The sequence below is a fragment of the Polyodon spathula genome, chromosome 4 (genome assembly GCF_017654505.1).
Source record: "Polyodon spathula isolate WHYD16114869_AA chromosome 4, ASM1765450v1, whole genome shotgun sequence".
NCBI classification, from domain to species: domain Eukaryota; kingdom Metazoa; phylum Chordata; class Actinopteri; order Acipenseriformes; family Polyodontidae; genus Polyodon; species Polyodon spathula.
In genome coordinates, this window is record NC_054537.1 from 54,813,099 (window position 1) to 54,826,018 (window position 12,920).

The 12,920-nt window shown below is 36.3% G+C and overlaps 1 protein-coding gene across 2 annotated transcripts in view; it reads right to left on the reverse strand.

The window, feature by feature from the left end:
* atp2c1 (ATPase secretory pathway Ca2+ transporting 1) overlaps positions 1–12,920 on the reverse strand; it is an 82,282-nt gene that overhangs the window by 54,471 nt on the left and 14,891 nt on the right. Inside the window, exon 2 of one of the 2 annotated variants that reach the window (XM_041248094.1) lies at positions 350–443. The exons of the other annotated variant lie outside the window; for it this stretch is intronic. The gene's annotated coding sequence lies outside the window, so the exon portion shown is untranslated. The remainder of the gene's footprint in view (positions 1–349; positions 444–12,920) is intronic. 2 annotated transcript variants of the gene reach the window in all.

Below are 12,920 nucleotides of genomic sequence, written 5' to 3' on the forward strand. Positions count from 1 at the left end.
GGAATAGCATGCTGCAGCTCCCATATTGTGTACAGTAGTAATATGGAAATAGCATGCTGCAGCTCCCATATTGTGTACAGTTGTAACATGGGAATAGCATGCTGTAGCTCCCATATTGTGTACAGCTGTAATATGGGAATAGCATGCTGCAGCTCCCATGCTCAGTTACTGAAGTCCTGGTCAGAGCACACAGACAGCTCTTTCTTTTTTTTTTTTTTTTTTTTTTTACCGTACATGTAACCATTTATTGTTTCAGTGAAAGAAAAACAAGTTTAAGTGATTTCATTCTGTTATTTACAATACTGAAAACACCACAGTAAACAGTATCATATATTTAAGATACACCCACCCTCGTTATATCGCTCCTCGCTACACAGCTGATTCGGATATGTTGCGGTCCTGGAGTTGGCTCCCCATTTTTACTGTAACTGCATATGCCTTAGCTGCAATATACATAAGCACTTATAATTACTGTTCATTTTTATTTCAAACTGCACAAGACAAGCAATAAACAAAACAATTAAAAACAAAAGCATTAATACCGTACTGTTATCATATACTGCACAATAACACAAAGCAAAATAAATACCTACTTGCTGAAACTGTTATTTTAGCCAACAAGGTGTTTACTTGTGACAGCAATGCACTAGCAAATGTCACAGGGCAGTGATGTCAGCTCCCTAGCAACAAGCCTCCTATGTTGTTGTTGGGAATGGATTATTCAAATGGAGCAGGTTTTTGCATTTGAGAAATGAGGTGAAGACTCCCCAGTTTTCCAATCAAAATATTAAAATGCATACCTTTACAACCACCCATTTCATAGCCTGCAAAGTACGGAACATATTATTCTTCAGTTGTATTTTTTATATATTTTTTGGATATTCAAGGATACATAAAACCTCTTATTAAATCATAAATTTTGGTGAAAGACAACATTGTACGTGAAAACAACGTGGCACTCAGCGTTAAGCCGGTTTATATTCCATCGTTCGAATGACGAAGAGGAAAGAAGATTAACTTTTGTGAATGTATTACACTATGTAACACAATTTTTGTTCCTGGGTAGTAAGTGTTATTTCCTAATTGCTTATGCCTCAAAAGTATAGAAAATGGCTATTATTCCCCACAGACTTTGCTTTTGTGACCAGGACAGTGATATTTTGAAATATCACTACTTCCAATGAGAAAATGGCAGCTTTTGTGTCTTTGTTCACATAAAGTCAGAAAAAAACAACATATGAATCCAAATTAACATGTATTCATACTAAAGTAATACAAAAATGACTACAAAAGATTTAGAAGTGAGTAGTTTTTCGAGATTTACAATTATACTGTAAATTTACAGTATAATTTCCATTCCATTTTTTTCCAGTATTATTTACAATCTATTATTGCCATTTTACAGGCCATGAAAACTAAAGATAATGCAGAGAAGTGTAGAAGGTACAGAGAAGAGAAAAAATGATACTTGGAAACATACTGTAGTGATGAAGCGGAAAAGCAGTTGGTTAAAATATTAGTTGAACTCTATGGGCTCTATTCTAATCACAGATCAAACGCGAGTGCAAATGTGAATAGAGCTTGCCCCCGATTCTGAGGCGCATAAATGGTGCGGAGACGTAAAAAACACGAACTTTACTGAAATGGTATTCTGCAGACGCATTCTGTGCCATAAGAGCACGCCTGCCCCAGCGCCACCTGTCGGCAAACATTTTGGGGCGTGGCATCACTAACATATTAACCGAAGTGATTCTGATGACAGCGCAGTGGGGTCCCGAAAAGACAATAGAGCACTGCGTTAAGACTTGCAGAAAGCAGCTTTATTTAACGTCGCAATCGGGAACATTGATATTGTCAGCAACTCACAGACAGAACGAGGAAGTCAAAGAAGCAAAATTGCAATAAATTTAATTAATAAATACAAAACCTAAAACATTAACAATATTCATTGTAAAGTATGTGACAAAGTGCCTGCCCCTGTGTGTATTTCCTGTATATGTTGCTTGTGGCGTGTTAAATGTTGGTGTATAGGCATGTTTCATGTGTGTTTAAAAAGGTAGAATTGTATTTAGACACGGGATTGTACATTAGGTTGCACATAATTAATTCATGTGCTGGGATTCAAGTGAATAATTAATTGGCAATTGAATCCCAGCACAACAGTATATATAGATGCACGTTTTACTCACTCGGGGTTGTTGGGTGTTCGGTGAGTAGGGAACGGGAGAGAGAGGAGGTGAAACCAAGTTAGTTATATATCAATTGCTATTACGTGCTGGTGGGACCAGCACGGTACTTGTTTATTTAAACTCACCGTGTTTGTTAGTGTGTATCTGCTCACCGTTTGTTAAGTGTTAGTCCGTTTTTGCTTGTCTTTCTGTTTTGGCGCAAAGTGCCATGTCCCGTCTTCTGTTTGTTTAAACCTTTTATTTTCAATAAATCGGCGCAAGCAAGCATCTTCATCATTTCCCCTCATCTGTCCTGTCTCTGTGTATTCATTTCCTGGTTCTGACATCTCCACTCAGCCGTCTTTGTGACAATTACCAATGAACAAATATATGAATAAAATATGGTAACGATATTTTGTCAAATCCGGGGACACAGCAAAGTAGCCAAGACCGAACATTAAGTTGCAGTGCAGAGTAAGCAGTAATATGTTAAAAAAAACAAGCAAACATTTAAAAAAAGTTCCAAAACAAAAGAAAATACGAGGCTGAAGTTGGCTTCCTACATTTATCCAGCTTCTTATTCGCATGCTTATTATTCAGTCTGTGCATATGTATTTATTTATGTTGGATAATTGGCCTTGAATATAAGGGGTAAAATCGCATTAGACAGCTTATTTCTTTGCAGAAACCCAACGAGGGTTATCCCCTCTGCAAGCTCCAGTTGTATTTTACATAGGCACCAAGCACTCAAGAATACTTAAGGTCTATAACACACAAAACAGGATATTAAAACCAAAATATTGTAGTTTACTATTACAACAAAGGTGTGTACTTACTCTCTCGTCATTCTCTTATAATCTTCATGCAGTTGTACTTTCTTTTGCAGCAGCCTACTATCTAAATGCGTTTGCACTCATGTCATCAGAATACAGCCCTATGTCTATGTATGTAAATTGATTAATTGATTAGTAAGAGCTAGCCCATAAACCTGAAATAAAGGGAGCCTCATTTGTTTCTCTGCATTATTTTTTTGAAAGACTATTTACTATAATCTGGTAAAATAAGCTTTATTTAGATTAAATTGGTTATTTTCTTTGCAAGGCATATCGTCTTTTTTTTTATCATAACCAACACCAATCAATCATAATTGACATTAATATGAAAAAATGTATGCAAAATATCAGGAAAATTAAAAAAATAATGCATAGTTATGTTCTACACTAAGTGCTTAATATTTAAGTATTCTTTATAAAACATAATGGTTTCATAAAAAAACAATTATGTATTAAAATTCATAAGGGGTGTTGGTTATGATATAAAGCCTGAAAAAATAAAAAATAAAGTTTGTATTTAATTTATTTTGTACATTACAGAGACTAAAGAAAAGCATTTTAGAAATACCAGTTTTAATACTTTTTTTGAAGCAGAATCAGATTTAATAGGTTTTTATCAGATTGTCAGTTATGAGATTCTAAAGAGTTTTTGTAAAAATAAAGAAAAAAATCTATATAAAAAATGACAAAATATGATGTGTCAATACTTGGATGCAAAACTTCAAAGTCTGCTAAACAGGGAAATGTTTCTAAAAATAAAAATACTTTTTAGATTTAGTTTTTTTTAGCCCAATTGACATAGTTATTTGCAAATTACCAATATACATAAAACAGGCGATTCCAGCTGGATTATTAATATTATTAATTGTTGTATGTATGTATGTATGTATGTATGTATGTATGTATGTTATTATAATAGACGCCCTTATCCAGGGCGACTTACAGTTCTTAAAAATCTGATCAGTCCAGACAGGGAGCAATAGCGGTTTGATAAGCTGGATCACGACTAATACCGAGAGAGAGAGCGAGAGAGAGAGGAGAAGAAAAAATAAAAAGATGGTACTGTAACAGAAAACAAGTCAAAAAATGTAAATGAATTTGAATAGGTAACATGTACTCATATTTGTGTGACAAATGTCAATTATGGAGACAGAAGTAGACACTTCCCAGCAAACAGCACAGCATAGAGAGGAGATCTGTTTGATTTCCATAGCCTGTGATGGCCCTTTAAATATTTAGCTTATTAGTCACGCTAATGCTTGTGATAATGTAAACAGATTAAAATGTGTGCACGTATGCAAATTACATATGCTTAAGCACAAAATTATTTGAATTGCTCCAACAGGCCAAATTTGAATGAAAATGGCTAAGTGTTAAATAACAGGCTTGCAGTGCGCAGAATGTTTCTATTACATGCTTTTGCCAAGTGCCCTATCCTCAGCAACATTGGGAAAGGGCCACAGTGCCAAGGGCTCAATCCATAAAATATCCCTGTATTTGCATTCTCCAAAGGCAATTCCACACTCAGGTATAATGACACAGCCGACTTTGCATTGCTTCTTTCTCATTGAAATCAGAAGCATACTTTGACAGCCACGACCTGCATTTCATGCTACTGACTATGCCATACAGGTGTCGCAGGAGCAGGGTGCGGGGTGAGTTGGGGGGGCAGTTGGAAGGGGCTTTCAGCAGGAGTGCGAGTAAGGGACACACATGTACAGACTGCATCCACTGGCAGTGTTCTTGGCCAGCTCCATGCTGAGATTACGGTCTTCGGGACTTCTGAATAGAGTAGTGTTCTCAACATTGTGTGGTTGTTTTAGTCCACACTTCTGTAAATGTTTATGAATAGTGTAAGGAGTACAGGTCAGAGCTACTCACAACACTGGCTAACAGTCCACTGTTGTGTAGTATTCCAGTTCTGTGCATTCACGCGTAGTTCTTGTGCTTTTCTGCTAGATTGGTGATGAATGCGTAGGTGGTTTTGCAAGGCACAAACACAATTTGCAAACTGAGCAAAAAACTGCTAATTTCAAATTTCGCGCAACTGTTTTGTGCCATGTTGGAAAATAATATTTTTGTGCAAAAGACCTCATTTCTGAGAGGCACAAATTTTGCGGGGGGTGGCGCATTGCTTCAAATATCTGGGCCGTAGTCACTACTCTACACACCATTTGTTTCATAAAGATGGTTCTGTCCGGATACACACCTTTTGTTAAATTTAGCAAACAAAAAGGCAGAATTAGTAAAGCAACAATTGGGAGAATTAATAATCAATTTACATTAAAAGGGGCACTATTTAAAATTACAAATCGGGTGATACACAGCGCTGAACCTGTGTAGCAACTAATCAGCTAACAGTGAGCTTTTTTTTTTTTTTTTTTTTTTTTAAAATCAGTGTTTCTTATTTTATCCTGGTTATTGTAATACCAGTAAAACTCTAAACGTAATCTGTGTAGTTAATAACCAGGGGTGGGATTTTCGAGAAGTACATTGCTCAAGTACTCTAGCATTACAATTTCCAAGTAATTTAATCCAACACCACTCTTTTCTACAGTACGTATATTTGTGTACATAAACCTCCCAAACATTGCCGCAAGTCGTATTTCTAAATGCCAATCTAACACACAATCAAGTATATATATAATATAATGTTTGCCGCCATCTGCAGTTCATTGTATTTGGTCAAGTATTCCCAATTCACACAAGCTTTACATGAAATTGTTACAGAGATGCCTAGCCGACCTGTCTGAAGTGTCTTTAAGGACCTTTACTTTAATGCAGGCAAACCGCGGCACTTCAACACCTGACTGCGGCCCAGTGTACTAATTCCATTTCACACACATATATATATTATTTTTTCAAATTTTTCGCATTAAAAAGCAGCACACCATTTTAATTGTACTGCGGAGGGTAATTGCTTCTCATCAGCTTAAGCCTCTGACTAATTTCATGAGTCTTCCTCTCCTTTCTGCTGCATTGCAAGAACCCATTCCCAACATAGAAGGCTTGTTGCTAGGGAAGGGGCGTCACTACCCTGTCCCTTTTGCTACATTGCTGCCTGCTACAAGGGAACAACTTGTGTGCTAAAATAAAAACCACTTCAGCAAGTAGATATTTAATTTGCTTTGTATTATTGTGCAATGCGTGTGTATAAGGTATAACAATACGACATTAATGCTTTGTTTTTAATTGTTTTGTATATTTTTGATGTGTATCGTGCAGTACGAAATCAAATTAACAGTAATTCTAAGGGAAAAACTGTCTATATATATATATATATATATATATATATATATATATATATATATATATATATATATAATATATATATTACGGATACGTATAACTCAATTTATTGCAGTTAAAGGTTAAACTCAAATTATTCTTTAGTAATGTGCGGCCACTATACACATTAGTTTAAGCTAGTTTTCTGCATATGCGTCCCATGATAAAAGTTTGGTTGTGCACCTTTGCTTTAGTGCAAACGAAAACTTAACTAAAAAATAAAAACGCCTGTACGATCCAAAATCATACAAAACAATTTCAAGTGAAAAAAGCCATCCACCTATGGGAAGAATGGGTAATGGGGTCCATGAGTCTGTGATAACACTATGTAACACAATTTTTGTTCCTGGGTAGCAAGTGTTATTTCCTAATTGCTTATGCCTCAGAAGTATAGAAAATGGCTATTATTTCCCACAAACTTTGCTTTGGTGACCAGGACAGTGATATTTTGAAATTTACCTATTTCCAATGAGAAAACGGTCTTTTCGTTAACATAAAGTCAGAAAAAAACAACATATGAATCCAAATTAACATATCTTTATACTAATATAAAAATGACTACAAAAAATTTAGAAGTGAGCAGTTTTTCAAGATTTACAATTATACTGTAAATCACTTTCACGAATCAGCCCCCAAATGTAGTCTCCCATCATGTTCTCGTTATACTGTCCTTGGTAGCGGCGTTCAAAGTCCAGTATATCCTGGTGGAAGCGCTTGCCTTGCTCCTCCGAGTACGCTCCCATGTTCTCCTTGAATTTATCAAGATGAGCATCAAGGATATGTACTCTGAGGAACATCCTACAGCCCATTGTGCCATAGTTCTTCACCAGAGTCTCAACCAGCTCCACATAGTTTTCGGCCTTGTGATTGCCCAGGAAGCCCCGAACCACTGCGACAAAGCTGTTCCAAGCCACTTTCTCCTTACTAGTGAGCTTCTTGGGGAATTCATTGCACTCCAGGATCTTCTTTATCTGTGGTCCGACGAAGACACCAGCTTTGACCTTTGCTTCAAACAGCTTAGGGAAGAAGTTTTGAAGGTACTTGAAGGCTGCCGACTCCTTATCTAGAGCTCTGACAAATTGTTTCATAAGGCCCAATTTGATGTGCAGTGGTGGCATCAACACCTTCCGGGGGTCCACCAGTGGCTCCAACTTGACGTTGTTCCTCCCCACAGAGAACTCTGTCCGCTGTGGCCAGTCCCGCCTGTGTTAGTGCGCCTTGGTGTCCCTGCTATCCCAAAGGCAAAGATACCAGGGAAACCTGGTAAAACCGCCTTGGAGACCCATCAGGAATGCCACCATTTTGAAGTCTCCTATGACCTCCCAGCCGTACTCTGCTAGGCAGCTGTTACTAAACTGAACTGGTGGGCTTAAGGGCCCTGTATTTATACTACTATTTATATTACTGGAAAGTTCTAGAAGTTACTCCAAGTTTACTCAGCATTGAATCTATCTGGAATGTTCTGGAAAATAGGTACATTTCAAAATATCACTGTCCTGGTCACAAAAGCAAAGTTTGTGGGGAGTAATAGCCATTTTCTATACTTTTGAGGCATAAGCAATTAGGAACTAACACTTACTACCCAGGAACCAAAAAAAAAATAAAAATTTGTTACACAGTGTAATCATAACTTTTTCTCCCTTTAAAGTCTGGAAATTCAATGGCCTCTTGTCTTAAAAACAATCTGCTACACAATAAAATCCACTAAGAAAAATATAATTTGCTGTACCAAATGAAATCTAGATGAATTGTACAATCCTAAAGAATGATATTTTGTGAGATATATAATATTGAGAAATTATTACGATTAATCCAGGTTTCATTGTCTTTTGCAATAGGATTCAAGGCTCTACGTTTAGATTTTTAAACTACTGGCCCCACGGGCCACTGAGCTAGTGTTTTTATTGGCCCGAATGCAATTTTATCTGGCCCAATATATTTATATATTTTTTCATGGTGGTTTCTATTTTCAGTATGTTTCTAACCGTGTATGTTAACCAGCCCACATCTCAAAAGAAAGTGGCTAAACAAAGTTTTTCAATACATGTTACTTCAGCCATTAAACATGTATATAGCAAGTGCTAAAAGTATGGTAATCCAAACTTGGGTAACATTGAAATTCATCTGATGGCTAGTTGTAGGCTAAAATTAGTAATATTAAACTATTGTAATGTTGGAATGTATTTTCTATTTTGGCCAGGTTACAATATTTACAGTATGATTGTCAAATATGTTAGAATTAAACAGATGTAGAATATTTAGGTTGCTATATGATAGGTGTTATTTTATTCTGAATACACTACAGCAAATATTATTATTTGGTGGTTTGCGCAGTATTATGCTACTGTTGCTTTAATTGGAAGAGAGACGCGCTGTGACGTTGCTGCTCATGGAGTTCGTGTATTTTAATTCAGTAAACAAAAGAAAAAACTTGTGCCGAAGGAAATAGGGTAGAGCGAAGAAATCTTGTCTTGGACATTGTTTGAACCCGGCTAAACTTTGCCAGCTTACACTGTTATGATGTCTGCTTGTGCACACGAATTTGCCTTTTACTCTTGGTAGCATAAGGGACCAGAGTTCTGGTAATCGAATACACAGAAAGGTTGCACCCTGTGTATTCAAATAGGAAACTATTCGAAATTCCCATCCCTAACCCTAATAATTAATTAACACTATTAAAACAATATTCATAATACAAAATAATAACAATCCTATTCAGAGCGTTGTCGCTTGTGTAGCTTCTCCCAAGTCACAGCCAATCTTGCAGAGTGATACCAACGAGTCCTGGAAAGATTCTAAATGACATTTTTGACCTGAACACATCGGATCCCAAATCAAAAAGTCTGACAATTAGATTGTGTGTCTGGGTATCCATCGGGACATCATACTGTGAGACTGGATATGATTTAAACGAAATGTTGAATTCACAACAAATAAAGCTTCTGTTTTATCTGGAAGTCTGGGAGACGCCAAACAAGGCAAAACTTTACTTTTTTTTTTTCTCTGTCATAATGAAGCCTCCACTCTAAATGTTCGTCCTTCATTTATTTTCATAACTACACTCTTTATGATTTATTGATTTCAGCACTTTCCTTTTGGCTTATTGGTTGCTTAGTTGTAGAAAACTCGATTTGTAAAAGCACTTCGGTACGCAGTCTCAGATTCTGACTGTACAACAAATATGACGCGCGGCGGGAAAGTTAGGATTAGTTCGTAGTTATGTTTTTAAAAAATGGTTTGTAAATTAAATTAATTTTCAGCTTTAAGACACACTGCCCATTCTATAGCAAATGTTGTTCTGAATGTTTGCTTTTTACTGCTATCGGTAGCTCCACACTCAGTAATGTCTGAATGTTTTAATTTCAAATGGTGAAGCATTGAACTTGTGTTTTTGTGGTACACCAATTTTGTTTGGCATAATTATTTACATACCACGGTTCTCTCGTCCAGTTCCTCAAAATACTTCCAAATGTTGCTCGCCTCGTTCCTTTGTTTAGAGATGCCATTTTATTAAAAAAATAAAACGTCAGAAAAAACGCTTGTCATTAACTCTTACCACGTAGACTGGATGCCAAGCCACACCTGCCACAGCATGAACACAGAGTGCTACACATCAAGCAAGGATATCACCTGCCCCACTGTCAATCTTTCAGTTGAACCAACAAGAAAAACTGCTTGGAGGCAATTGCCAAACCCTCTTCCTTTCTATAACATCCACCTTACTGTGGCATACTGCAGTCTGACATGTGGTGGACTACTGTACATAAATCACTCCAATAAATACATTAAAAAATGTGTTTGGTGAAATTTGTCACGTGACCGGTTATATATCTAGCATATTATTAAACGTTTGACCACTTCTTTAAAGTTTGTATGTTTAAAGTTTTTAAAATTCCCATTCCTACAAATTAGAAAAACTACTTGGAGGCAATTGCCAAACCCCTTCCTTTTTATAATTGTTCTCAAGTGAAGACGGTATGCATGTATAGTTTTGAAATGTATTTAACTTATTTTAATATAGTGACATTTTTTGAGTACTCGAGTAATGAATTGAGAACTCTAAACAAAATAATTGCTCCAGCACTTAAGTACTCAAACCCATCCCTATTAACATTATACTGTATCTCCTTCAAGGCACAGTATTCATATTTTAAATTAAAAGGTAAAGCAGTAGGCCTAGATATTGTATTTTTTGGAATTTTTGTTATGCAGTGCCATGTCTGGGGTGTGTGCTCATTCTGTTTAATTGTACAGGATCATTAAGCAGGAAAATATAGTTAAGCTACCAATTTCATTTCCCCCCTCATTCATTCAGACTAAGCAAAACATACAGTACAATGACAAGCTCTCAGCTACATTTATAAATTGCAATTTACTATGCTACAGTAGTACAAAACACTCACTCCCAGGCAATGAGTACCATCAAATCGTAAGCAATTATTTTCTTACAGTAAGATTACTTTAAGGTTTTCACTCACATCACAAATACAGTTAAGTACTATGCACAAGCCTTGCCACCTTTAACAAAAATACTCACTTCCCCAGAGATCAATCAAGTACAACATGTTTCTTCCATTCAGTTTTCCTTATCTGAATACACTACAAGAGTTTAGATAGAAAAGCTTTACTGAGGTGGATTCAGATAATTGGGTCACACGTGTACTTAAACCTGGTTAAGGCTCCCATTCTTAAAACAGCCACTACGGACAGAGAACTACAGTAACCATGTGGCATTCCAGTACCCTTTTGCAGATAGAGCACACATGCTGAAGTAAGGTCACGGCAATCACCAGAAACACATTCTAACTTGAATTATGTAAAAGGGGCTGAAAATGATCAGTGGGGTCTGACAAATAATAAAATTAACTTAATGAAACAATGTTACAAACATAATCTAAAAAATTGTGCTTTAACACATAAGCGTGCCTACAAAACAAGAGCAAGCGTCAGTGGAACTGAATTAATGCATCTCACTGGGGGCTCCTCCTGTGATAGCTAACCATAACCCTGCTTATACTGTAACACAGCCTACATCGCCGATTCCTATTCATTATTACACTATGCTATTTCCTGACACAACATTTGAAATAAATTTGAAAACATCCACATTTCCTTAACTATATATTACTATTATTAAAATACAAGATGCAAAACCCACTGTACTGAGCTGGAGTCCTTGCAGCAGCAGATGACAATGACATCTGTTCAAGCTGGCTACAGGAAACCTGTGCAGTAAGACAGATAAACCGGTCTCAATAGTACAGACTGGTGTACTATATTGTAGTACCTCGTGAAGTCTGATACAGTATCAGAGTCATTGATTTAGTCAGCCCTACACTAAAGTAACAAGACTGGTAGTACTTAGCAGAATTTGTGTTGGTCATCATGGGAGAGAAAAAAGGTTTTAGTATAAACCAATAATAAACAGTGTTAAACGTATCATATTGACAAACTTCATCTACCTACAGTACACATAGCTATGGTTATATCAAGTATTGTCTCTGTTCCAGTACTGGCAAGCGGTGAGATTGCATGTTACATATGTACTTCAAAAAAGTGTTACCTTGTTAGATTCATCACAGAGCTTATCTCCACCCAGACATCTAAAAACCACATGTCAGTTCTTAAGCATTATATTTATTTATACATTTTTTACTTACTTTATGCCAATTTTCTATTGTCAAACTGAACTTTGCTCTGAAGTACTACATTATCCTAAACAGAATCCTCACGTGCAAGGGCAACATTATGATTTTTAATTATGTGATTAAAACAAATGTTTTGGTATCCCACATAGTGCATGAGACCAACAGTTTATTTAGTATTCTATCTTCCAATTCAGTGTTTTATTGTAGATGAACATTGTAAACTGGTCTTATGCACTGATTACGATGGTCTGTCTGCAAATTAGGCGAACACAATAACTGCCAAGATTTTTCATAAAGATTCTCTCATCTTATTTGAACTACAAGTAATTCTTAAATAAATTTACAGTAACTGTGAGGAAGCAATGTACTTTGTGGAATGAAGTATATTCAGTTAAGTAAGTATATACGCTTTTTGTCGGTAAGTTCTAATCATTGACAGTGAAATACAACAGAAATTATATTTTGGGTATCCTATTTTATTTTTTGCCTTATTCTTTTTCTTGTAGTTTTATATTATCATTTGTTTTAGGGATATACCTTACTTTTCATGTCACACTATTGTAATACAATATAAACCAATGTTTCCTAATAGAGGACAAAAGTATAATGCAAGGAAATGTAAGGTTATAATCAAAACCCTGGTTCTCTGAAATAAAAATTTAACCACTACTGAATGGCCATTTACCTCTTAAAGACCCAAATCCTGATTAAGATATATCAAACCTGCTTGACGAGACTTTGATGCAGTCATGGCCTGCCCCCGAGGACATAAAAACACTGCGGTCATAGACCTCAAGTACAAAATGTAACCATTACCGCATGGGTCAGTATACCCAAGCAGTTACAAGAATGCTACAAGGCTTATGCCTGTGCTGTAAGTGTTGACTGTGAAGCCACCCTTAACACTCTAGTTCTAAAACCAGGGTTTTGTTGATCCACGACCTAAGTCCGTACAGCCTAGTAATGGTATGGAGAGTAGCCCA